The sequence below is a fragment of the Danio rerio genome, chromosome 15, assembly GCF_049306965.1.
Source record: "Danio rerio strain Tuebingen ecotype United States chromosome 15, GRCz12tu, whole genome shotgun sequence".
Taxonomy (NCBI): domain Eukaryota; kingdom Metazoa; phylum Chordata; class Actinopteri; order Cypriniformes; family Danionidae; genus Danio; species Danio rerio.
Genome location: NC_133190.1, coordinates 19012168 through 19037500, shown reverse-complemented (window position 1 = coordinate 19037500; position 25333 = coordinate 19012168). Strand labels below are relative to the sequence as shown.

The window sequence follows — 25333 nt, the reverse complement described above, 5'->3', positions numbered from 1 at the left end:
AACCTATAGAATCTACTCAATAAAACTGAGGTAAGAATTTGCACTTACTTTGTTTGGTTAGATTATAAACTATATATTTATATAAAGAATACCTCAATTTAACAGCTCTGACAAACTGCAAAAAATTAGGTACGGTCTACCTAATATTTTACATTAGATTACATAAATTATTACTTATAATAATTGAGTAACATTAACTCTATGTTAGTAAGCATCAGTCCATCTACTAATTTACTATTATTAATTATTACCCAATAAGAATAATCAAAAATAATTTTTTCATTAAAGGTTGAATTTACTTAAAAATTGTCAGAAGCAGGAGATTGCATCAATTGCTTTTTTATTGACAAAACATTTTTTAAAAACCTTTAAAAAATGTAATAAAAAAATGCAAGTACAAAAAAGGTACGTTTTTAAATGCCAACATTTCACCAACTTTTTTTTTAAACCAAAACAAAAAATGCTCTTAGATTCAATTTTTAGGAAAATATAACTTCATATAACTTGCATTGCATGCAACTTCTTAAACATTTTGAAAAACATTTGAAAAAACACTAATTAGGTACAAGTGCATTAAATTTCCCCCAACACAACTTCATAAAACATTTTACAAAATTGTAATTGGAACACAATACTATTTACATATAGAACAGTGTCTTTACTGGATGAAGCCAGCTCATTCCATTAGCTTACACCTGAGGCTTTGGATCTTTTTTAGCAGCTTCATTCCATCAAATTCCAAAAACAGTTTCTGGAACACTTCAAAAGTGTACTTGAGGTTTTTGGGATATTGAAGGTTGAGTGCATAGATAAGTCCCATCAATAATGTGCATGCTGTGGTTATGTTCCCACAACCGTTCAGCACTCTGCTGCCCTCTATGATGACACACACATCCACTGGGTCCACCTCAGCTGTGGGGTTTTTAATCACTACCAATTTCATTATGTGATTTGTGTGGCCTTCAAGTTCATCCTCCTGTTAAAAAGAAAAAAAAAGCATTTTTCAGCACTGAACTGAACTAAATCATCGAGAGCATGTTTTAAACAAAGCAAAAGGCCGTCGCTTGGAGCATTCGCTGTTAAATCATTAGCAATGATTGTATTATCCACATACAATGCGTTGAGAGGGGTTAGGACCGCCTACCTCAATAACATATGGACACAGAAATAAATAAATGTAGAAATAAATGTAAAAATAAATAAATATAGAAATACAAATAAATGTAGAAATAAACGTAGCATAACACAAATGGTACCAAAATAGCTAAATTAAAAATGACACTTTAACACAAAATTATTAATTTATGTATTTCTACATTTATTTATTTCAGCATTGAATTAATTTATTTATAAATACATTTATCTATTTATACATTTATTTATTTATGTATTTCTACATGCATTTATTTATTAATTTATGTATTTTTACATTTATTTATTTCTGCATTTATTCATTTATTTATTTATACTTAGGTAATTTCTGGTCCTCCATATCCGTCCTCATGAACCTTTGTGAAATGTAACCCAAACATTAGAGCACTTTCTGTTAGCCATTGCCTTAGCGCAGATGTGTTCGCAGATAATTACATTGCAAATGTAATTATTCCCACATTACATGGGAATGAGTAAATTATCGTGACATTTTTTTATGAATGTGGAGTAATTCTTTAAGCACAATGTTCAATAAGGAAAATTAAACTATGTGTAATCATTCGAATACCTTGAAACTAGGGCTACACGATTTTGAGAAAAAAACCTAATTGCGGTTTTTCTGATAAATATTATGATTGCAGTGCGATTTTCGATTTTGAAGATGCTGGTATAGATCAGTAGTGTTTCCTCTGGATCTGGCCACAGGATGTCGATTTTATATTTAGCACACTTTTGCTTCACGTCGTTCTTCGCGAATCAAAAATAAGTTCAAACAGCTGAAGCATTCACTCAAGCAAAGCGTATATCATGTTCTTCTCGAGTGCCATTAAAGATTCATTCAACATGAACGAATCATTTGAGAACGACCATTACCTCAAGTTCAAACACTGGAGTGGAGTAGCTTCGCTGTTTATAAATTTCAGACATTGACAATGATGAAAACTACTATAATTAAGTGATATAGATGTTTATTCACATTAGCAGGTGCGAGTACTGGGCAATTAAAATTTAAATGCTAATTTGACTGACCACAAATTCTAAAATGTGAATCTGTCACTGTGGTGTCGACAACAAAGAGAAGCGCGCAGATTATAATCTTCTGGTTGATTTTAACGTTGCACAACTTAACATTTGCAACAAGTTAAATAAAACTTACCTGTAATTCAATTGCCGTCCCACCACGTTGGCAATGACATGGAAAATGGCGACCCCGCGATTCCCTCCTGGATGTTGACGCATGCGCAATTTGCGGTACCAAAGCAAAATTTTAAGAGTATACTTTTTTATATAGTATATAGTATATCATTTTTTAAGTGTTGCATTTTTTTACTGTTAAAAAATAGATAGTGTAGGTAGAATGTACCCATTATGTTGCATTTTAGATGCTAACTCATAAACTTAATTAAACTTTAACTGATTTTCTTGGGTGGTATTTAACACCCCCTTGAGTAATTTTTTACAGTGCAGTCATACACTACGGCCAATTTAGTTAATTCAATTCACCTATAGCACATGTCTTTTGACTGTAGGGGAAACCGGAGCACCACACCAACACAGGGAGAACATGCAAACCCCATACAGAAATGCCAACTGACCCAGCTGGGACTCGAACTAGTGACCTAGCTGTGAGGTGACAGAGCCACCATTATAATTAAGTATAAAGTATAAAAGCTAAAACAATAACGTAAGTCATATTGCCATTATTTTAATAGATTTACTGTTTTAACGCATGTGATTTTTTAAATAATTGCGTTATATTATTATAGCTGTTTTTATTAATACACTCAAAATCTTTATTTTGCTTCTTGTTCAAATGACTTATTTAAAATGAGCTCTTGAGAATTCAACTCAAGCTCAACTCTTGAGAATTTTTTGGGGGGTGCAATTTTATTGTTTTCTGTTTAATCCGCTAAAATTTGTTAAATTAGCTTGATCAATTTGTGTTGGGACAACATGAATGAATTGTATGGAACCCTGCAATTTTTTACAGTGTATAGCATAAGTCTCAAACTCAATTCCTGGATGGCTGCAGCTCTGCACATTTTTGCTTCAACCCTAATCAAACACAGCTGATCCAACTAATCAAGTTGCTCCAACTAATCAAGGTGTTCAAGACTACTAAACACTAGTCTTGAACACCTTGATTGGTTGGATCTGCTGTGTTTGATTAGGGTTGGAGCAAAACTGTGCACAGCTGCGGCCCTCCATGAATTGAGTTTGAGACCTATGGTGTATAACAGGGGTGTCCAGACTCGATCCTGGAGGGCCGGTGTCCTGCAGATTTTAGCTCCAACTTGCTTCAACACACCTGCAAGGATGTTTCTAGAATGCCGAGTAAGAGCTTGATTAGCTAGCCCAGGTGTGTCTGATTGGGGTTGGAACAAAACTTTGCAGAACACCAGCCCTCCAGGACCGAGTCAGGACATCCCTGGTATATAGTATTATATTTAACAGCACATTTTTATTTAATGTAAAAAATGTATTATATGCATGTAAAGATGTATTATATACATATAAACTTGCTATTATTTCATTCTTTAATATAATCCATAATATAAAATAACCTTCCAATCTAGATTGTTTAACATATATCTGAAGAATGCTTCATCAAAGCCAGCACATGCGCACTCTCTGCTATATTGATTTTTGTCAGAAAAATAATAACTGATAGGAAACTGAACTGTTCACAGTCTGTTAGAATGAATAGTGACCGTAGTGATGGCAGGGAAACCGGTCCAGATACAGATGCTTTCCTATTTTAGTCTCGATCCCCATATTTGTGAAATAGGGCAATAGTATCATTAATGATGCAGTACTTTTGTGATCTTTTTTTCCCAGAGTTTGACATTTGTTGAAAAATTAAAAGTGCTTTTTTCTTTCCAAACCAATTATGACTTTCTTCCAATAAATACTAAATGGGAGACATACAGTGCATCCAGAAAGTATTCATTGCGCTTAACTTTTCCCACATTTTTATTTTTATGTTACAGTCTTATTTCAAAATGGATTAAATTCATTCATTTCCTCAAAATTCTACACACAATACCCCATAATGACAATGTAAAAAAAAACAATATTTTGCAATTATTGCAAATTTATATATATATATATATATATATATATATATATATATATATATATATATATATATATATATATATATATATATATATATATATATATAAAACCTGAAAAATCACATGTACATAAGTATTCACAGCCCTTGCTCAATACTTTGTTAATGCACCTTTGGCAACAATTACAGTCTTTTTGAATATGATGCCACAAGCTTGGCACACCTGTCTTCTTGAATTTTTGCCCATTTCTCTATGCAATACCCCTCAAGCTCTATCAGGTTGGATGGGAAGCGACGGTGTACAGCCATTTTCAGATCTCTCCAGAGATGTTCAATAGGATTTAGGTCTGGGCTCTGGCCGGGCCACTCAAGGACATTCACTGAGTTGTTGTGAAGCCACTCAATTGATATTTTGGCTGTGTGCTTTGGGTCATTGTCCTGCTGGAAGATGAACCGTCGCCCCAGTCTGAGGTCAAGAGAACGCTGAAGCAGGATTTCATTCAGGATGTCTCTGTACATTGCTGCATTCACCTTTCATTCTATCTTGACTAGTCTTTCAGTTCCTGCTGCTAAAAACATCCCCAGAGCATGATGCTTCCACCACCATGCTTCACTTTAAGGATGGTATTAGCCTGGTGATGAGCCGTGCTTGGTCTTTTCCAAACGTAACGCCTGGCATCCACTATAAAGAGTTCAATTTTAGTCTCATCAGACCAGAGCATTTTGTTTCTTAAGGTCTGAGAGTTCTTCAGATGCCCTTCGGCAAATTCCAGACGGGAAGTGGCTTCTGTCTGGCCACTCTACCATTCAGGCCTGATTGGTGGATTGCTGCACAGATGGTTGTGCTTCTGTAAGGTTCTCCTCTCTCCACAGAAGATCGCTGGAACTCAGAAAGAGTGACCATCGGGTTATTGATCCCCTCCCTGACTAAATAACTTCTCCCCAATCACTCTGCTTAGATGGCCGTCCAGCTCTAGGAAGAGTCCTGGTGTTTCCAAACATCTTCCACTTATGGATAATGGAGGCTACTGTGTTCATTGAAACTTTCAGAGCTGGAGAATTTTTTCCGTAACCTTCCCCAGCTTTGTGCCTCGAGACAATCCTGTCTCCAGACAATTCCTCTGTCTTCATGCTTGGTTTATGCTTTGGCATGCATTGTCAACCCTGGAACCTTATATAGACAGGTGTATGCCTTTTAAAATCATGTCCAATGTATAATAATTTTGACTTCAACTGTATATTAAGTATTAAATTCAGTGGTGGAAAGAGTACTGAAAAATCACACTCAAGTACCACTACTTGCCTAAAATGTAGTGCAAGTAGAGTAAAAGTATCTGTTGTAAATATTACTTAGAGTATGAGTAAAAATTAGACCTTTCAAATGTACTCAAGAGTAGTGAGTATTACACTGTAAAAAGCTGATGCGTTTACATGTAATTTGTGCATGTGTGTGTAAACGAAACATTCTGTAGTGCATTGAGTTATTGCCCAGCAGGCACACAACATCATAAGATGTTCATATTAGGTTAGATTTAGGTTGTGATGATAGGTGATCAAAATTTGATGGCTAGTCAGTGTCTAAGGACAACGTTATTTTGATGTCCAATACAGACATCAAATGATGTTGATATTTGGTTGATTTTAGGTTGTTAGAAAGTGACCAAAATCCCACGTCGAGCCAACATCATAACCAACATCATATTTATGTCAAATACTGACATTTATTCTTCAGGTGTGGCAACCAAAATCTAACATCTGATAGACGTCCACAGAACTTCAAGCTGTGACATCATTAGAAGTTGATATTTGGTTGGTTTTAGGTTGGACATTGACATTGGTCTGACGTTGAGTTCTGTCGTCAACCCGATTTTCATTTCCAAACAAAATGCAACATCCCCATGATGTTATGGTACAACGCCAATCTGACGTCATGTTGACGTCTTGCTCCTGCTGGTTGTTTAAGGCCTTTTCGGTCATCATACAGTAAACATCCATCATCTTCTAATCAGTGACAATATTTAAACAATTTATTTAAACAATCTCTGGGTCAATGCATGTAAAGATTTTGGACATCTTCTTGGACACTTTTAATGCTTCCAAATAGTTTGCTGCAATTAAAAAATCACCCATGTCTTGAGGCAGTTCATTATGATGCAATTTTCCTTCTATGTGCGATTTGATTGGACGGGAATTACATGACTGATTTTTCTAATCCCCATAGATAAGAAAAAACAAAGTAGCGACTAGAGGTTAAAGAAAAGTAGTGGAGTAAAAGTACTGATACTGCACTAAAAATGTACTCAAGTGAGAGTAAAAGTACACATTTATAAAACTACTTTGTAAATTACAATTCCTGAGAAAAACTACTCAATTACAGTAATTTGAGAATTTGTAATTAGTTAATTTACACCACTGATTAAATATACCTCATGTAAATTAGTAAAAATAAATAATTATTCAATTTCTGACAATGTTTCCAAATTGAAAGGAAGTATTTCACTGAATCACAGGGTTAAATTATTAAATTATACTAAAACATTATTTTGAGTTATAATACTATTTAACAATATAAATGTTTTACTGCATATTTGATCAATTAAAATTGCCTTTCTGGCACTGTTTTCAGTTTTGGAATAATACAACGGCGAGTACAAGATGATAGAGTTTAGACAGTAGTGCATGAAATATTCCTTCAATATTGTGCAACGGATGAATGAATGTTATGATAGAACAACAAAGAGCACAGAAGAAATAACCTACATAAGGCCCTTTAAGATCCTTCCCTTTGTTTATTGCATCTTGCTGAAATGCTGTCGATGCTGTTCGGTACACGAGAGGAGGACAGCCGGTGACCGTGTTATAAATTGTGTGTTGTATTGGTGTGATGTATTTGCTCTGTATTGTGGTGGGCAGCGTGCAGCAGTGTGTGCATATTAAAGCAGTGTGTCAAAGGAGCCCATTTTAATTTCAGATATGGAAATGGAACGAAGCAGGCGCTCCGAGTCTGACAAATGCTTCTCTGCTGCTGGAGAGACGTGCTGAGACCTGTGTTATTCTCCAGCAAAAGATTCAGTTGGACAGAATTGACAGTTACATGCTGTTTTGGTCTGCATACAGTATTTGTTTGTGTCTGACCCACACACAACATCTCTGTTTGTTTTCATAATTACTAAAGCCATTCAAAAACCTCTTAAAAATATAAACATGACTATGTATTTTTGCATAATTGTATAATATCATATGTATTTTGAAGCTTGCATCTATTTTTCACTGGTTAATTGTTTAATATATTTAGGTGTACTATTTTACCATCAGTGCAGGAACTGCAGATGCAAAATAGCTTTTTGGCTAATTCTGGCACATTGTACATGTTTTTTTTTTTTATATTAATATTGATGATGATGATGATGATGATGACGAAAAAGCCTTTATTTGTCACAAACACTGTTACATGTAGCGAAATCGGACCTCCCCAACCATACACAAACATCACACATGTCAGGAGGAAGACAGAAGAGGTAGCTAATGTCAAAGTTAATAAGTTATATACACTTTATCAGGTACACCTGTTCAACTCCTCATTACGTAAGTTTCTAATCTGCCAATCACATGGTAGCAACGCATTTAAACATGTAGACATGGTCAAGACGATCTGCTGCAGTATAAGCAACAGAATGGGGAAGAAAGGTGATTTAAGTGACTTTGAACAAGGCATGGTTGTTGGTGTCAGACAGGCCAGTCTGAGTATTTCTGAAACTGCTGATCTGCTGGGATTTTTACGCACAACCATATCTAGGGTTTACAGAGAATGGTCCAAAAAAGAGAAAATATCTAGTGAACGGCACTTCTGTGGGCACAAATGCCTTGTTGATGCCAGAGGTCAGAGGAGAATTTTCTTGCCACACTTTGGGCCCATTAGTACCAATTGAGCATTGTGTCAATGCCACAGCCTACCTGAGTGCTGTTGCTGATCATGTCCATCCCTTTATAATCACAGTGTACCCATCTTCTAATGGCTACTTCCAGCAGGATAACACGCCAACCCGGTACTAGTAAAGTGTACCTAATAAAATGGCCGTTGAGTGTAAGTCATAGTAATATATTAATTACATCAGAAAAACTGCATTTAAACTACTTTTATAATAACTTTGTTTGAAAAGTAATTAAATTACTCTACTAATGCATAAATTAAACTACAATGCATAACTAATATAAATTAAATTTATTAATCTTTAAAGTCTGAGTAAAACAGGGCCTTTTAGCTTAATAAAAAAGTACTTAAAAGTTAACCATTATATTGAAACACAAGACATTTCAAATTAATGACATCATTTTTATACAAACCATATATTGACATTCATGTGTAATCATCCTTATAAACGAAACCCTCATTAGTTGAAAAAAATATATAAATGGTTACTTTGCTTCTTTGAACTGATTTATACAGTACAGAACTGTTGATTATATGTGCAGTATTTAAGGCAAGTATGTTATAAGTAAAAATGAAAAGTAGTCTCTTACATTACTTTTTTAGTGCATAAGTGTTGTTTCATTTTTTCTGTGTTTAGCCTGTATGTTTTAAATTGGCTATTTTATTTTATTTTTACATTTAATGAAATATTATTTTGATTGTTTTAAGATTTATCTGTCCAGTGACTGCAGGTGGAAAATAGCAACCTTGCTAAAACCTGACACAATGCATCTTACCTTTTTGAGGTTAAAGTATTTTTGTTCATGTCCCTTTTAAATTATTTAAAGTAATTTGATTAGCTACTTTTTATCTACTTATGTATACCTACATACAAATTTACATAGATAGGTTTCTAACATGGGACACTCACATCAATTAGATTGGTGTAAAGCTTCACCAAAGACTTTATTTTCTACGAAGGTTATGGTTCTATGGTGTTGCCAATAAAATCATGTACTATTTTATCAGGCTGTATTTGAGAGTGTCATCAGGTACGGTCTATCTACATGGTATGGTAACCTTTCTGTTAATCTGAAATCAAAAGTTTATAATATTATCAGAATTGCTATGAGACTAATAGGATCAGAAACATTTACCAGTATTCAAAGACTTTATGAGCAATGCACTCTGAATGAAGGAAAAAAAAAAATCGGAACAATTAATCTCGAGTACTCTTCCCATTTTATGATCTCTTACCTTCTGGTAGAAGATACAGAACTTTCTGATGGAAGCGGAACATATATATAATTTTTGTGTCAGTTGGAGTGTTCTTTGAGTCCACAGAAAATTTGCCCTTGAGGGACAATAAAGTATACAAACAAACAAACAAACAAACAAACAAACAAACAAACAAACAAACAAACAAACAAACCTAATACTGATGAATATGTGTGATTTAAAAAATAGTAAACCTACAGAGAAAGTAGTTTTTTCCCAAAAAAATCAGTGATTTAAAAAAAAAAAATTTGTGACAGTATTAAAGTCAAAGATAAATTGATTAAGAATTATCATGAAAAATCTTTACTTGGCATTTTCATGGTCTCAAATGAAACAAATTTTTTTTTGTTCAATTTAGATCTATAGTATTGGACTTTTCATAAAAAATGTTATTTCAATTCAATGGTGCAGAAAATACTACCATACTTAAATATTGTTTTTTCGAGGGAAAAAGCAATGAATATAAAATTCTGGTTTGCGCATTTCTTAGTTGATTTGGTTGCTTTTGAAACTTCCTAGACAAAAACAGTATTGCTTGATGTAGTTGTTTCATAGGTCTAAAACATAATGCCATTCTAAAAGCCCTTCTACGGCTCATAAGCATGTGAATAGCTAAACATCACAATGAAACGGCAGTTCAAAGCCTTGATATGCCTTATAAGTGGCTTGCATTGCTTTTGTGACATAAAGCTTTTCTTCTTCATTATATCATCACTGACAGCAGCCATAATTAAACCGTACGAGAAGATGATGATTCAATTACTCCATTCATTGTGGGAGGAGCTGCTCTGAATGCTACTGTAGAAACCTTCAGCATTGCTCACTATTTCAGACAACAATTCCACACAAAGGTCACCATCATTGGCATTCTGGTCTGCACAGACTCATGGGCAGCGGCAGAAGACTTGTGTTGAATATCTGACAGCATAAAGGGCTGCTGGCCAAGAAGAGCACTAAAAGGACATCCCAAAAATCTTGATTAATATATATCTGGAGGCTGCCATTTTGTCTCCACTGACACAAACCATGAGTCCATAGAAGATAATTCTTACTTGCTGTGTTTTCATCCACCTATTTTTATTCCCATTTTGGAAGATCGCATAAAAAATGGAAATGGGAAGATGTACTGAGTAGGACAGAGTTTTTATCTATTAAGAAAAAATGCACTAGAAGTAAACTAGAATGAAAACACATTTACTGCATAAATTCCAGCATGTGCAATTAAAAAGACTGACCACATTGTAAAACATCTGAAATCCCTCAGCCAAAGTCTGTCATCAAAGTGGTTCAGTATTATTACCTCCAGAATTGTCTTGAGTGTCTGCGCTCCCAAAGACCATTTATATATGGTGTGTTCATTGCATTTTGTCGTTTTCTTTTGAGGTTTAACTATTTTACAGTATTATACCAGAAAAAGGCTCACAGTGTTTTCTCCTACAACAGTCATGTTCTTTTTGATATTTGGCTCCAGTCTATCAGAAAGTGAGGATTTTGGGTGCTTTTACATTTAGATGTGTGTTTGTTTCGAAACTGGCGCATTTACCTTATTATCTTGGTTTGTTTGGGCAAATGTGAACACAGCAATTGTGCTCGGATCTGCACTAAAACAATTGGGCACGGTTGAAACAAACTCTGGAACGGATCAATTTTAGTGAGAAAGCAGTTTGATCCAACAAACTAAAGAACCAGGTTATTTCACAGTTTATTATGGTTAAGTTATAGGCCAACCTGGCACGTTTGCCTCATTATCCTGGTTTGTTTGGGCATATGTGAATACAGCAATCATGCTCGGATCCGCGCCAAAACAATTTGGCTTGGTTGAAACAAACTATGGGGCAAATCGGTTGTAGTGAGACAGCAATACAATCCAAGAAACTATCTTACCAGGTTATATCACACCATACTTTGTTTATGTAATAGGCGATCCTGCTGTGTTTGCCCCATTATCATGGTTTGTTTGGGCATATGTGAACACTGCAATCACATTCGGATCTGTGCCAAAACAATTGGGCTTGGGTAAAACAAACTCTGGAGTGGATATCAGTTGTAGTAACGAACAAACCAGGCTATATTACAGTGTATTATGGTTAAGTAACAGGCAAATTTGGTGTGTTTGCCTCATTATCTCGGTTTGTTTGGGCATATGTGAACATGGCAATCATGCTTGAATCTATGTCAAAACAACGTGGGCTATGTGGGCTCGTTTAAAACAAACTCTGGAGTGGTGAGAAAGCAATACGATCCAACAAACTAACAAATCAGGCTACATCACAGTGTATTATGATTTAGTAATAGGCAATCCTGGCGCGTTTGCCCCGTTATCTCGGTTTGTTTGGGCAAATGTGAACAAGGTAATCGCACTCGAATCTGCACCAAAACATTTAGGCTTGGTTGAAACAAACTCTGGCGCAGATTGGTTGTAGGAGAAAGCAATACGGTCCAACAACGTAATGAACCAGGCTATATCACAGAATATTATGGTTATGTAATAGGAAAATGTGGTGCGTTTGCCCCATTATTTTAGTTTGTTTAGTCATATGTTAACACAGCAATTGTTTTTTGATCTCTGCCAATACAATAGGCATATATATGGCTATAAGAAGCGAGAATGATGTAAGAAGAGGTAAAGTGCGTTTCATGTCGAATACGAAAGTAAAGGCATGCAGTCTACCTGAACTATTAAAAATATAAAATGGCAACATGACTTCTGATTTAGAATTAATTAGAATTGTTTCAACCCTTGACAATTGAAATGAGGCTATGTATGATAAAGTTTAATCTCTGATTTTTATTTGGTGATGTTGTCTGTGAATGTCACCATGCAACAGTACACCTTTTCTCTTATAATGTCTTATTTCTCATCATCATAAATTAAAATGAGGATGTATAACAGCAGAGCACAATCACGGAAAATAAACCAAACCAAAAAATGTGAGGATAGTTTGATCGCACATAACTTGTTTTAACTATTTTGGTCCGTTTAGAAACTTTGCTGTCTGAAAGCAAACCACACCAAGAACAAAAAGCAACATTGTAACAATTTCAATCCCTGTTTCGGAACAAAGCAATCGATCTACATGTGTGAAAGCACCTTTTAACTCATTAGATGGATGCAAAATATTAATTCATATTTTTGAATGGAAACATAGCTACCAAAGCAGGAATTCTGGGATTGGTCTTGGCTAATGGTTGCTTTAGAGTGGACAGTGTATATCCAATGGATTCACAATTGTTTTGCTTGTGACAATATTGACAATGTTGTGGGTGCCCCATGTTAATTCACACATGCCATGTCCTTTTGAACTTTTGAAGCCTTTTAAAAGCTGTTAGCTGTGGTATGTCAAAAGTATGTGCATCATAAAAAACTTAATAACCAAAGCCATCACTCTTCTAACATTGGGAGATCAATGCTGTTTGGCAACCTGTTGTTTCAACAACAAGAAAGATGAGCCCATTTTTGTTTTCAGCCAATGCTTATAATAAGGCTGAATTGAAGTGCATGGCTGATCGTAAGTCTTTTGTATCTATGGCTACTTTCAAGGCTTGTTCTATTAGATTAAACTGTCCCTCTGCTATAAATATACCTGGGTACATTATGCACGTACAGCACCTCATGAATAACTATCTTGCAGAGTCATCAGTTCGTTCTCATATACTCTGACTTTTAGGTAAAATGCTAAACAAAAGGATGAATTTCAACATCCTTAAAGGATAGTTCACCTCACCAACCTGATTTCACCAAGTAGAACATGTTCCTTGACTAGCATCTGTGTTGATCCTGGAACAACATTCTAATCAGCCAATCAGAATTAAGGGATAAGTTTATCGTATATGTTAGGTTTAGGCTTAAGTTAGGTTTATGCACTTCCACATGATTGTTATCCAACTATTATTTAGAGGTAGGTAATAGGAATGGATTACATTTTTGAAAAAAAATTATGTACCAGGATCAACATAGATCTTAATCCAGGATCGCACCATACTAACCAAAATCATGATGTGCTAGTTCATCTTAACATTACAATCTGTAATTTTTTATTTACCCTCAAGTGATATTAAACTGATATGAATGTATTTCTTCTGCACAAAGTTATTTTGATGTGACTTTTATAGTTTAATTTACTGTAAGTAACCTTGCAGTTTCTGGTCCCAACTGATCTCAATAGAGTCATCAGACACCAGCAACTGATTGGTTGCCCTCATTCTTCAAAATATCTTCTTCTGCGTTCAGCAGAGGTAAGAAATTCACACAAATTTGGAACAACATGAGGTAAATTTACATGCACACAATTACACTGATAACTCATTCAACTGAGTTCATTGAAATATCCTGTTGTCTCGGCTTACATGCAAAACAAATAACAAATAACCTGACAGCAAATCAATATCAGTTCATAGTTTATTTTCTGGCAGTAACATCAAAACCTATATTGATTTGTTATGTTGGATGCCATGTTAAGTAAATTAATAAAAACTAAATAGTTTTTACAACATGTCAGCAAGAAAATTTACAATATAATCCTCTACATATGCAGCATTTTATTTATTGCACTTCTGTTGAAGAAGATGAAAACATTTTAAAAAAATTTTGGGGTCAAGAAACATAGAAGTTTGAGCATATTTTCTCACTTCAGTTTCTTAATGCTAAGTCTCTTTAAAACATCTAAAAATAATAAAATACTCATTTAAAGTGCTAGTAATAACCCAGCAAGCATTTCTTGTTTTTTTAAATGTCTAATAGACGTCTAAACAAAGTCTTGCCTAAAACAAGGCTAAATTTGGGCTGTCAGTGAAAATCTAATAGATGTTTAAGAATAGGCCAAAACTAGACTAGTCATCACATAAACAGAAATGAATGACTACACATATAAAGTCTGTCTAATCTGTCTATTTGATGACTAGTCTAGTTTTGGGTTATTCTTAGACGTCTATTAGAGTTTCACCGGCAGCCCAAGTTTAGCCTTATTTTAGCCAAACTGTCTACGTTTAGATGTCTATTAGACATCTATTAAATATTAAACACAAAATTGTTTGCTGGCACTTGCTGGGCACTTACATTTCGTATTATATATATATATATATATATATATATATATATATATATATATATATATATATATATATATATATATATATATATATATATATAATACGAATATATATATACTGCTCCAAAAACAGCAATCTAATATTATTTGTATGGAAAATTTTATATATATATATATATATATATATATATATATATATATATATATATATATATATATATATATATATATATATATATATATATATATACTCTGACATATATATATAAATAAATCTTTCCATACAAATAATATTAGATTGCTGTTTTTGGTGCAGTTTTGGATCTCACTTTTTTTTTTTTAAATAACTGCAAAACAAAACAAAACCTGGAGTGTACTAATGCAGTGAGTACATACTTGTCCAAACCAAGAATAATGACGTATATTATTTCATTCCCATCTCTGTATCATGAAAAAAGCAGCTGTTATTTTACTTATGGACAATTGTGAGCAGGGCCAGAGATGAAATGTTGACAGTTTCTGTGGGGCAGACAGAAACCAGGCTTCAGGCTGGACATAAACCATCCTGCTTTTTCATTACATGATCAAAAACACTCATAATATTTTACTGGCATACCCTGAAATGGGACCTGAGGATGTGTGGAAATTAAATGGCTGAGTGATCGGACAAGGTCAAAGTGCTGGGCAGTTAGTGCAAATGTATTGTAAATCGTTCTGGCTATTAAATGCAACATTATAGAATAATTTACTCATAGAGACTAGCTATATATTCTACTATCTGCATATATTACCAAATTGAACTGTATTTCTTAATTTCATAATACTGTAATTCTTTGTTTTACCTAGGTCCTGGAAACAAAAGAATGTGGTCTATATTTAAACCATAGGTAGGCATCAAAAAATCTAATTAGGGTCACACAGTAAAGTGATGGACTTTGTACTTAGACTGTGGCATCAGTTCCAGAGCATGACTCTTTACTTTAATGTTATCAGCGTCAGCATCTCCATATTAAATCATCAAACAAATCCCATTCGAAAATAATTTGTCTTTCATCCTCGCCCAGCTTTAGAGAGAGGCTAGAGTTTGTGGTGTATTGGATCTGGAGCACAGGATCAATGACCACAGCTGTCAGTTTACTGGGGGAGCAGGGGAAATTTCATTAATGTGTTACTAATTGCCGTTAAGCGGCCTGATGTACAGGATGAACAGAGGCTGTCGATACAACTGACATGATGACCCAAACCAGGCCAACACCCTGTCTCACAACAGGACACATCCATTCATCCATTCATCCATCCATCCATTCAAAAACATGCATCCATCCAAAACCATCCATTCATCTAAAAACAATCAAAACCAGCCTTTTATTCATGCATTCATCCAAAACTATGCATCTATCCAAAACCATCTACCCATCCAAAACCAACTATTTATCCATGCATCCATCCAAAATCATCTATCCATTCAAAACCAACAATCCATTCAAAACCAACCATCCATCCATCCATCCATCCAAAACCAACCATCCATTCAAAACTATTCATCCTTCCAAAATCATTCATTCGAAACAAACCAACACCAAGCATTTATCCATCCATCCATTCACCCAAAACTAATCATTGACCCCAAACCATCCATCCATCCATCCAAAACCAATCATTTATATATGTGTCCATCCAAAATCATCCATCCAAAACCAACCATTTATCCAAAACCAACCATCAATTCAAACCAACCATCTATTCAAAATCCACCATCCAACCAAACCTAATCATCAATCCAAAACCAAACAAAACCAACCATGCATCCATACACCCAAAACCAACCATCCAACCATCCATCCATCCATCCATCCATCCAAAACCTTCCAAAACCAAACATCCATCCATCCATACATCGATCCATTCATCCATCCATACATCCATCCATCCATCCATCCATTCATCCAAAACAAACCGTCCATCCAAAACCCACCACTGAAAAATCACTGAGAATCAGTGATCCTGATTTTTAAATCCTGCACTATATAATATAGATAATTTACCCAGGTTATGTCGACTAAAGCATCAGATACACTGCATTTTATTTATTTTATTTTAATTATTATAATTTTTTTAGACATATATCTTGTTTGGCATACAAATGATTTCATATGTAGACTACTAGAAGCTTTGTACTTCACTCGTGTTTCAGTAAAACATCATCACATGCACGTATGGTGGGCTCAATGATTACTGTCATTACATATCTACTTTTGTTCTAAAGAGAACCGTCAACTGTACCGTGCCACTTTTTGGGTACCCTTTCCAAAGGGTACTGAGCATGACAAAAGAGTACCAAAAGGCAGAGCTAGACGCGCAACTGAATTCTAATGCTTCTAGTGCATACACATAATACAGAAGCTAGCAGAATGAAAACAAAGGAAGCAGAATTTTAAATACACAGCCGAGACATTACATCGTAATACAATATACATATAATATTGAGCCATGGTCAACCCGAGCTCAAACAATCCCTGTCATCATCTTGATGAACAGCCACAAAGCCAAAAAAATAAATAAATCTTCCGTGTTCTGTTGTTGTTTTACGAGGATGTCTTAAAGTGTGAGCGGTTTCACTTTTTGCAGAGAGCTCACGGGCCGTCGCTGCACAGCTATGTTTGAAATAAAAAACTTCTTGAGTTTATGATAATGATGTGCACATAATTATTGAAGTGCTTCTGACATCTGATGCTTTCAGAAATGGACAAACGCGAAAGTGAAATGCCAAAAAAACTAAGTTGAAGCCGGAAAAAACAAAGGAGCAAATGATTTTTTCAGCAACCTAAAAAATGAACAAACTGCCGTGTTTAACTGTTATGATCAGCTTTTAGACTATTGTGAGCTAAGAATGATGGAATTTCTTTCTGACAGATGTTACATGTGCTGCTGAAGATTAAAGATGCAGATGAGAGGTCTGCACTGAATGTGAGCTATATGTTGCATGTTGTTTTTGAACCCAAATAGGGACCAAATGTATGCTGGGTGTTGTTCTTCTGTAACATATTGGATAAATTAAGGAGATGTATGTGTTCATACATGTTGCATTTATTTATTTATTTATTTATTTATTTTATATAATTGCTGACGTTAGAGTAGGCTATTTTGCACTGTCATGGTTTTGCAGTTATAATCAAATCATGTTCATAGAAAGGTTAGTAATGAACATTTTTTTTTACAAGTACCATTGGTACCCTTTTGGCATTGGAAATGCAAGTCTGATAAAGGTGACCAGTACCGTACCACACCACTCAGTAGAAACGGGCCACTCGTGATGTCATTGTGATGTTAGGAGTGGGGTTAGGGGTATGCATTAAAAGCATTGCATGCAGTCACCTGGTCTGAAGTCAGACTGGCAACACCACTTCATGTAGCGTGTTCATATGCAGGTGGCACTAGAGAATTGTAAACTGTGGCATAATACTGTTTTCATCATAAGACATCATGATACTGTTTTCATTATGTGCTTTCATCATGTGACTTTCCCCATGTGTTCCTTTGTTCTGTTTTCCCGCCACCATCATCATTTGTCACATGTGCGGAGGAAGAGCTTGTCAGTGCCACTCCTGACCCAGTGACCAGCCCAACAACCATCTGCTGGGAGCGTGCGCCAGAGTCCACCACAGACGCAGAGCCACCCGCAGAATGTGAGCCATTGCCATCAAGAACGACAGAGCTGAACATCAGCGAGCAGGAGAACCTCAACCAGCCGTCTTGACCAAGTGTGTGAGCCGGTAACAACGCTGAATGCTAGAGTCCTGGTGGACATAGAGGGACTGAGCGAGAGTCCCTCCCACCTACCCCCAGTAGAGAGTGAGCGGTAACTTAACCCTGAAATGCTGCTTATTGCCATCTGGAGCAAAGTCAAGCCCCTCTCACTGTTCCCAGACAGCATTCCTGCCCCATTGATCCCAGAGGACGATAGCTCCAGAGTAACGAGCAGCACCCCACCCAAACCCACCCTCTTCACTTCTGCTGACATCATCACCCACAACCATACAGCTTTCTCCAGCGTGGCTACAGTCAGCCAGTCCCCCAGCTCTCCCTCCAACTTCGGAGGTCTCACCGAGGGCCTGCCTACCTGATCCTCCAACCAGAGGTAGTGGCCTGATGTCATCTCCCCCGCTCTCCAAGCTACGGACTCCACCTCGGCCCTCTGACCCAAAGGCTCCACGTTGGCTCTCTCCTCCCTCATCTTCTCCATGGACCGTCAGCCCACCAGCTCCACCAGGGTCCCTTGTCCCTCCAGCTCTACCTTGTTCAGTCGCCGCCCTGCTTCCACCTCTGGACTCTGCTCCTCTGGCTACACCTCGTCCCTCCACCCTGCCAGCTCTGTTGAGCTCCTCCTTCCCTCCGGCTATGTGTCAGTCCTCTGTCACTCTGGCTTCGTCACGGGCTTCCGAACCTGTGTCGTCTCTATGGTCGGGTGAGCTGTCCGCTCCACCTTGGCCCTCTGCGACCACTCCTCCTCTATGCCTCATCCCTCCATCGACTCCACTCTAGGTTGTCCTCCTGGCTGTGTCCTCGGTCTTTCACCTCCTGCTTCACCTCCCTTCCTGCCTCTTCCCTCCTGTGACTCCTCCCTGGCCACCTCCTTGTTTCCACGTCCTTCAACTCCCTTCTTGGCTCCTCCCTTCTGTGACTCTTCCCTGACCACCTTCTCTCACCCTCCTGTGTTTTTTTACTGTTTGGGGGTACTGTCAGGTTCTGTGTTTTCATCATGTAACCTTCCTCATGTGTTCCTTTGTTCTATTTTTCCGCCACCAGTCAGTCTTATGAGTTTCACCTGTGTTCATCCCCTGTGTGTAATTATTGTCATCATGTCCCTGTGTATTTATACTCCTTAGTTTTTTAGTGATCGTTCGGTATTCTCTACATTGATGCTTGTTTTCACCCCATGTCATTCCTGTGTTCTTCCATGTAAGTGTTTATCAATAAATCTACAGATATAGGTCTGCCTCTGTAAATGAATAAAATTTTAATCCACATATCACACACAAAATAACACTTGAACAAAACGCATACACTTTCGTTGAACTGGAATCTCCTGTAGTCACACCTGTGTAATATATGGTGCAAAAAACATACTGGTGAATTACAACAAATGTCTGAAAGGATAAGTGAAATGTGCAAAAAAGATATTTTCTTTTATATCCACCTTCAGTGGAACTCTTGTTTTTGTGGCACTGCGTATTTTCAAGCTGTGGACATTTCTCTAGCCTACAGGTGTCTTTTCTTACTTTAAAACAAAGATCTTGCTTGACCTATAAGTTGGCAGGTACCAGTCTCTCTGGAAATTGCCATCACACACACACACACACACACACACACACACACACACACACACACACACACACACACACACACACACCGACAAAGATTACTCCCACCTTCTTCAGCGAAGCCATTCAAGCTTGAAGGTCAATCCGGCCACCATTACTGATGTATAAATACTCAGAGCAAAGAAAGAGTGTTGGAATGAAAAGAAAATGGGATTTGTTATCTAGCACGAGGGCTCTTAATGAGCTGCGCTGCTGCCCACTCTCATGGCCTCCAATGCAAACAGATGTATGAGATGCCCTCGGTTGACTCTGTCTCAGTGGCTGTGGGTTGTCCGAAGGTTACATCAATGCATTTAGTGCCCACTCTTTCTCTCTGGTTAGCCTGGAAGCTTCCCGGCTTTACTGTCTGGATGCTAAAGGGCTGGTTCACATGAATGTCCTTAGATGACTTTCCCATTCAATTAGAAGACTTAACTTATTTTTTAAATCAGGTATTAAAGGAACACTCAACATTTTTAGGAAATAAGCTCAAGTCACCTAGAGTTAAACAGTTGAGTTTGAGCAGTTTTGAATGCATCCAGCTGATCTCCAGATCTGACAGGAACAATCTTATCTTAGCTTAGCATAAACTCCTGAATCTGATTAGACCATTTGCATATCGCTCAAAATTGATCAAAGCAAGAGTTTGAATAATTTTCCAATTTAAAGCTAAACTTTTCTGTTTTTATATTGTGTACTAAGACTGACAGAAAATTAAAAGTTTCTATTTTCTAGGTCAATATGGCTAGGAACTATACTCTCATTCTGGCATAATAATCAAGGACCTTTGCTTTACCATGACTGTAGCAGGCACAATGATATTATGGAGCACTGTTACCTATTATTATCTAAAAATGAAAATGTACTCAGCACTTACTCCGCCTCAGGTGGTTTCAAACATTTTGTGTTTCGTTTTTCATATTTTGAAGAAAGCTGTAAACCTGTAACTATTAACTATTAGGTTACAGGTTTGCAGCTTAATAAAGAAAGTGAAACATGTTTGGAACAAGTAATGGGTGAGTAAATATTGACAATTTCCATTTTGGGGTGAACTATCCTTTTTAACACCTCCAATTACTACAGGTTTACTCACTTTTTTTAAAAGTAAAGTGTAAGGCCCAGCCAGTTATTCCAACGATGGTGTCTACTGGTGGATGAAGGTTCATTGCGTGTTTGAGCTTTTGCACTGTCCTAATGACTGAATTAGTTTGATCAGGTGTGTTTAATTAGGATTGGAACTAAATTGTACAGAGCTGCGGCCCTCCAGGAACTAATTTTGACACCGGTGAATTAGAACAATCTTAAAATAGCAATTTACTATTCAGGTAAATGTGTATTATGCCAAATTGTTCAGTCAATTTATAATGCAATGCAAGACAGCAAATTTTCAGATACATCCAAGATCAAACGATGCATACCTGACCTTCAATAACATGCATAGTACAGGGTGTGAGAGCTCTATACTATACTGTACAAGCTAATCTGTTTACAGAATTGTTCCAAACTTCTTGACACTTTTCCTTAAACAGTAAGGGGTGTGTGAAGCAAAGATAGACATTTGCATTAAGTGACATGTTAAATCCCATATGTTACTACCTATAGACAACAAATCATTTGTTCTCTAAATGGTAATTTAAATAGAAGCCCTCCAGATAGGAGCACACCCTTAGCAGTAAGTCAATAGATACCAGAAGTTATAAATCTATTATTTTGATTATGTCCATTTGTGAGTAAATGATACCGTTGTACCAGTTGCATTGAGGCATTTCAAGTGATATCAAACATGATGGATAAAGCCACTTGCATTAATATCGAACATTAATACTTTGATTCATTCTTTGTGAGTTGGGTGAGGAGTGTGTGGGTGAAGGGAAGGCAGTGCGGGAGAGAAACGAAGGAATGAGCTTTTCCTGCATTCTCACTCCATAGTGTGCAGGCAAATGTCTCTGTGTTTATACACTCTGTTTGTATTATTCACATGTGAATGCAGCAAAGTATCTGAGATTTCTTAAATCTTAGAAAAGTAAATTATAAATTATTTATAGTCTAAATTCCCAACTTCTTTTTTGTCTTATCAAATAGGCCTGATTCAGAATAACCATGTTCAGAATAAACCATAAGCCGCTGGCTGCAGTTCGTTTAACAGCCACAGATATCGCTAATAACAACACTTTCTACTACATTCTATCCAACATTTATGAACATATTTTTGCAATATAATATTTTCTCACTATGGTCAGCTTCCTCATTCTCAGGTTTAGACACAAACATAAACTGATTTATGTGCCTATTCCACATCTTTACTACATCTTGAAACCTGAATTGCAAAGTATTTTGCACTTCTTACTGGCTTGCTAAAATGGACTGAAATGACACGTTAGTGTGGAGGTGAGCATACTGAGGCTGTAATACTTAATGGCTTGTCAGATTTATTAGCTTGCCAGCTATTGTAATATCCTGCTGTCTCTCCGCATGAGCCTCAATAGCAGCACATCCTGTCAAGTGTCTTTCTCCAGAGCCGCAGAACCTTAGTGAGAGCTTCCTGTTGCAAAGCTGGAGCTTTCCATTCTGTATTTCATCACTGTGCTTATGAATGTTTTAATGAAAAGTGAAAATCTGAGCTACTCGTTTTTCTTACTTTAGGAGATAGTTCATCCAAAAATGAAAATCTGCTGTTAATCTGCTGATCCTCAGGCTATCCAAGATTTAGTAGACATTTTGTTCTGTAGTAGAACATTAAGGAAGATTTTGAATTAAACTGTGGTTTATAGTGGTTCATAAAATCCGAGTCAGCATATTGGCAGAGTTTTAACATATAATTCTCATCCACATTACAACTCTTGTCCTTGTATAAACTTACCGGCCACTTTATTAGGGTGTCCTTACTAGTACTGGGTTGGACCCTCTTTTGCCTTCAGAATTGCCTTAATCCTTTGTGGCATATATTCCACAAGGTACTGGAAATATTCTTCAGAGATTTTGGTCCATATTGACATGATAGCATCATGCAGTTGCTGCAGATTTGTCAGCTGCACATCCATGATGTGAATCTCCTCTTACATCACATCCCAAAGGTGCTCTGTTGGATTGAGATCTGGTGACTGTGAAGGCCATTTGAGTACAGTTCACTCATTCTTCTTCATTCTGATACTTGGTTTCAACTGCAACAGATGGTCTTGATCATGTTTACATGCCTAAATGCTAAATTAATTGCTGCCACATGATTTGCTGATTAAAAATTTGCATTAACGAGTAATTGAACAGGTGTACCTAATAACGTGATGGTTGATGAATTATGAGATATGCCCTTGTAAATGAGAAAGTCAAGAAAAAATTCAAATGGAAATGTATGGAATCATCATCATCATCATCATCATCATCATCATCATCATCATTCTTCTTCTTCTTCTTCTTCTTATTATTATTATTATTATTATTATTATTATTATTATTATTATCAGATTGAGTATATTATAGTTATCATGTTTTCCTGCCCACCTCTTGATCTATTATTATTATTATTATTATTATTATTAATAATAATAATAATAATAATAATAATAATAATAATAATAATAATAATAATAATAATAATAATAATAATAATTCATCACGTCATACTAATAGTTAAATTCTTTTTAATATTATTATTTACTTTGGGTTTTTATTATTCGTATGTTATCATTATTATAGTTTTTTTATTATTATTTTCATTGTTTTGTTTGCTGCACACTATTTTTCGACTCCCTTTTCTTCCGTTCCTTTTTGTCTACTCTTCCCCTTTTTTCTCTCTTTTCTCTTCTTTTATTTCCTCTCTTTCCTCTTTTACTTACTATTATCATTATTATTATTATTATTATTATTATTATTATTATTATCTTTATTTGTCCTCTTCCTGATTTCCCAACCTCCACTCACCTCCTTACTATCATCTATAATAGTATTACTTTTGCTTTTGTTATCATAATTTTTATTACTGTTCTGACTTGTCCTCCTGTTATCTCCTCATTATTATTATTATAAGCATTTCTACCATTGTCATTATTCTGTAGTTGTTGTAGTAGTAGAAGTTGTTGAAGTAGTAGTAGTAGTAGAAGTAATAGTAGTAGTAGTAGTCAGTGTAGTAGTAACAATTGTAGTTGTAGTTGAGATAGTAGAATAGAAGTAGTAGTTGTAGTAGTTTCTGTAGTAGATGTTGTTGGTATAGTGGTATCAGAAGTTTTAAAGGTGTTGTTGTTGTTGTATCAGTAGTAGTAGTAGTAGTAGACGTTATTGTAGTATCAGTTGTAGTAAACGTTGTAGTAGACGCTGTAGTAGTAGTCATTGTTGTAGTAGTGTCAGTAGTAGTAGATGTTGGTGTAGTAGACGCTGTAGCAGTAAACATTGTAATAGTAGTAGTATTTGTGATTGTTGTAGTAGCAGCAGTAGTAGCTATAATATGAGTAACTTTTGTAGTAGTAGTTGGTGTAGTAATTGTGATTTATTATTATTGTTGTTGTCAGTTATTATTACTGTTGTCCTTTCTTGTTACTGTCATTATTACTATCATATATTACAAGCATTGTTGTCACTCCTTTTAAAAAAAAAGAAGAATGGGAAAATGGGATGTACCAAAGCATTTGCAGCTTGTTCAAAGAAATGAGAAACTGCTTTTTTAATAATGTTATAACGATGTGAAGAATAAATCGGTAGTTTTGAGAATTTTAATTCTGATCTGTGATCTGAGAAAAACTATAAAAGAATAAACTGTAAATAATTAAATACTAGTTCAAGTTAAAATACAGTAAAAATACTGTATGCTAATATCTAAAAAAGTAAACACTATCACTATCAGTACTATCAGTACTATCAGTAGCATTATTAACAATATTACCATTAATCCACATTTTTGAGTGAAGTTTGACTTCAAAAAATTTTAATATATTTTTTTATATATTAAAGTTTAATATTATCACATTTGTATCTTTATCTTTATCTATAAGTATATGATTGCTACAGTATCAGATTGCTACAGTATTCACTGTACTGTTTGATTAGGGAACGCTGAATGATTTAGTGGCATATTAACATGTAACCGACTGCAACCGCACTGTACCTAATGACTGTTTGTTCTCTAACCCGACAGCTTTGCAAATAAGGCATTAAGCCGCTGCGCCACAGTTTCATTTACATTCTCCTGAAAAATCGATCTTGTGGGCTCGGGTAATTAAAGGGATGGAGCTCATAAACGCCCTCTGGATATGAGTAATAAAAATCAACTTTCAATAGTGAACATGAGTTACGGTCCTCATGACAGTTTTCCTCAGATGTCCTTCGAGTTTCTTGCAGTTAATTGTGTTATGTCCTCTTATTAAATGCCATGCGAAACTCTTCAGACTGATCAATGCACTTTTTCTCCTCAGTTACAAAGACTGTATTGATTTTTTTCTCTGCTGTTTATATCTAAGCATCGAACTGCAAAATGAATTTTAATGTAGCATTTGAAAAGTGAACATGGTTCATTAAAAAA

At 35.8% G+C, this 25333-nt stretch overlaps 2 protein-coding genes across 3 annotated transcripts in view; both read left to right on the top strand.

The window, feature by feature from the left end:
- caln1 (calneuron 1) overlaps window positions 1–25333 on the top strand; it is a 141378-nt gene that overhangs the window by 97000 nt on the left and 19045 nt on the right. The gene's annotated exons all lie outside the window — the stretch shown is intronic.
- The window catches only part of LOC141377977 (uncharacterized), a 146763-nt gene that overhangs the window by 114094 nt on the left and 7336 nt on the right, over window positions 1–25333 (top strand). The gene's annotated exons all lie outside the window — the stretch shown is intronic.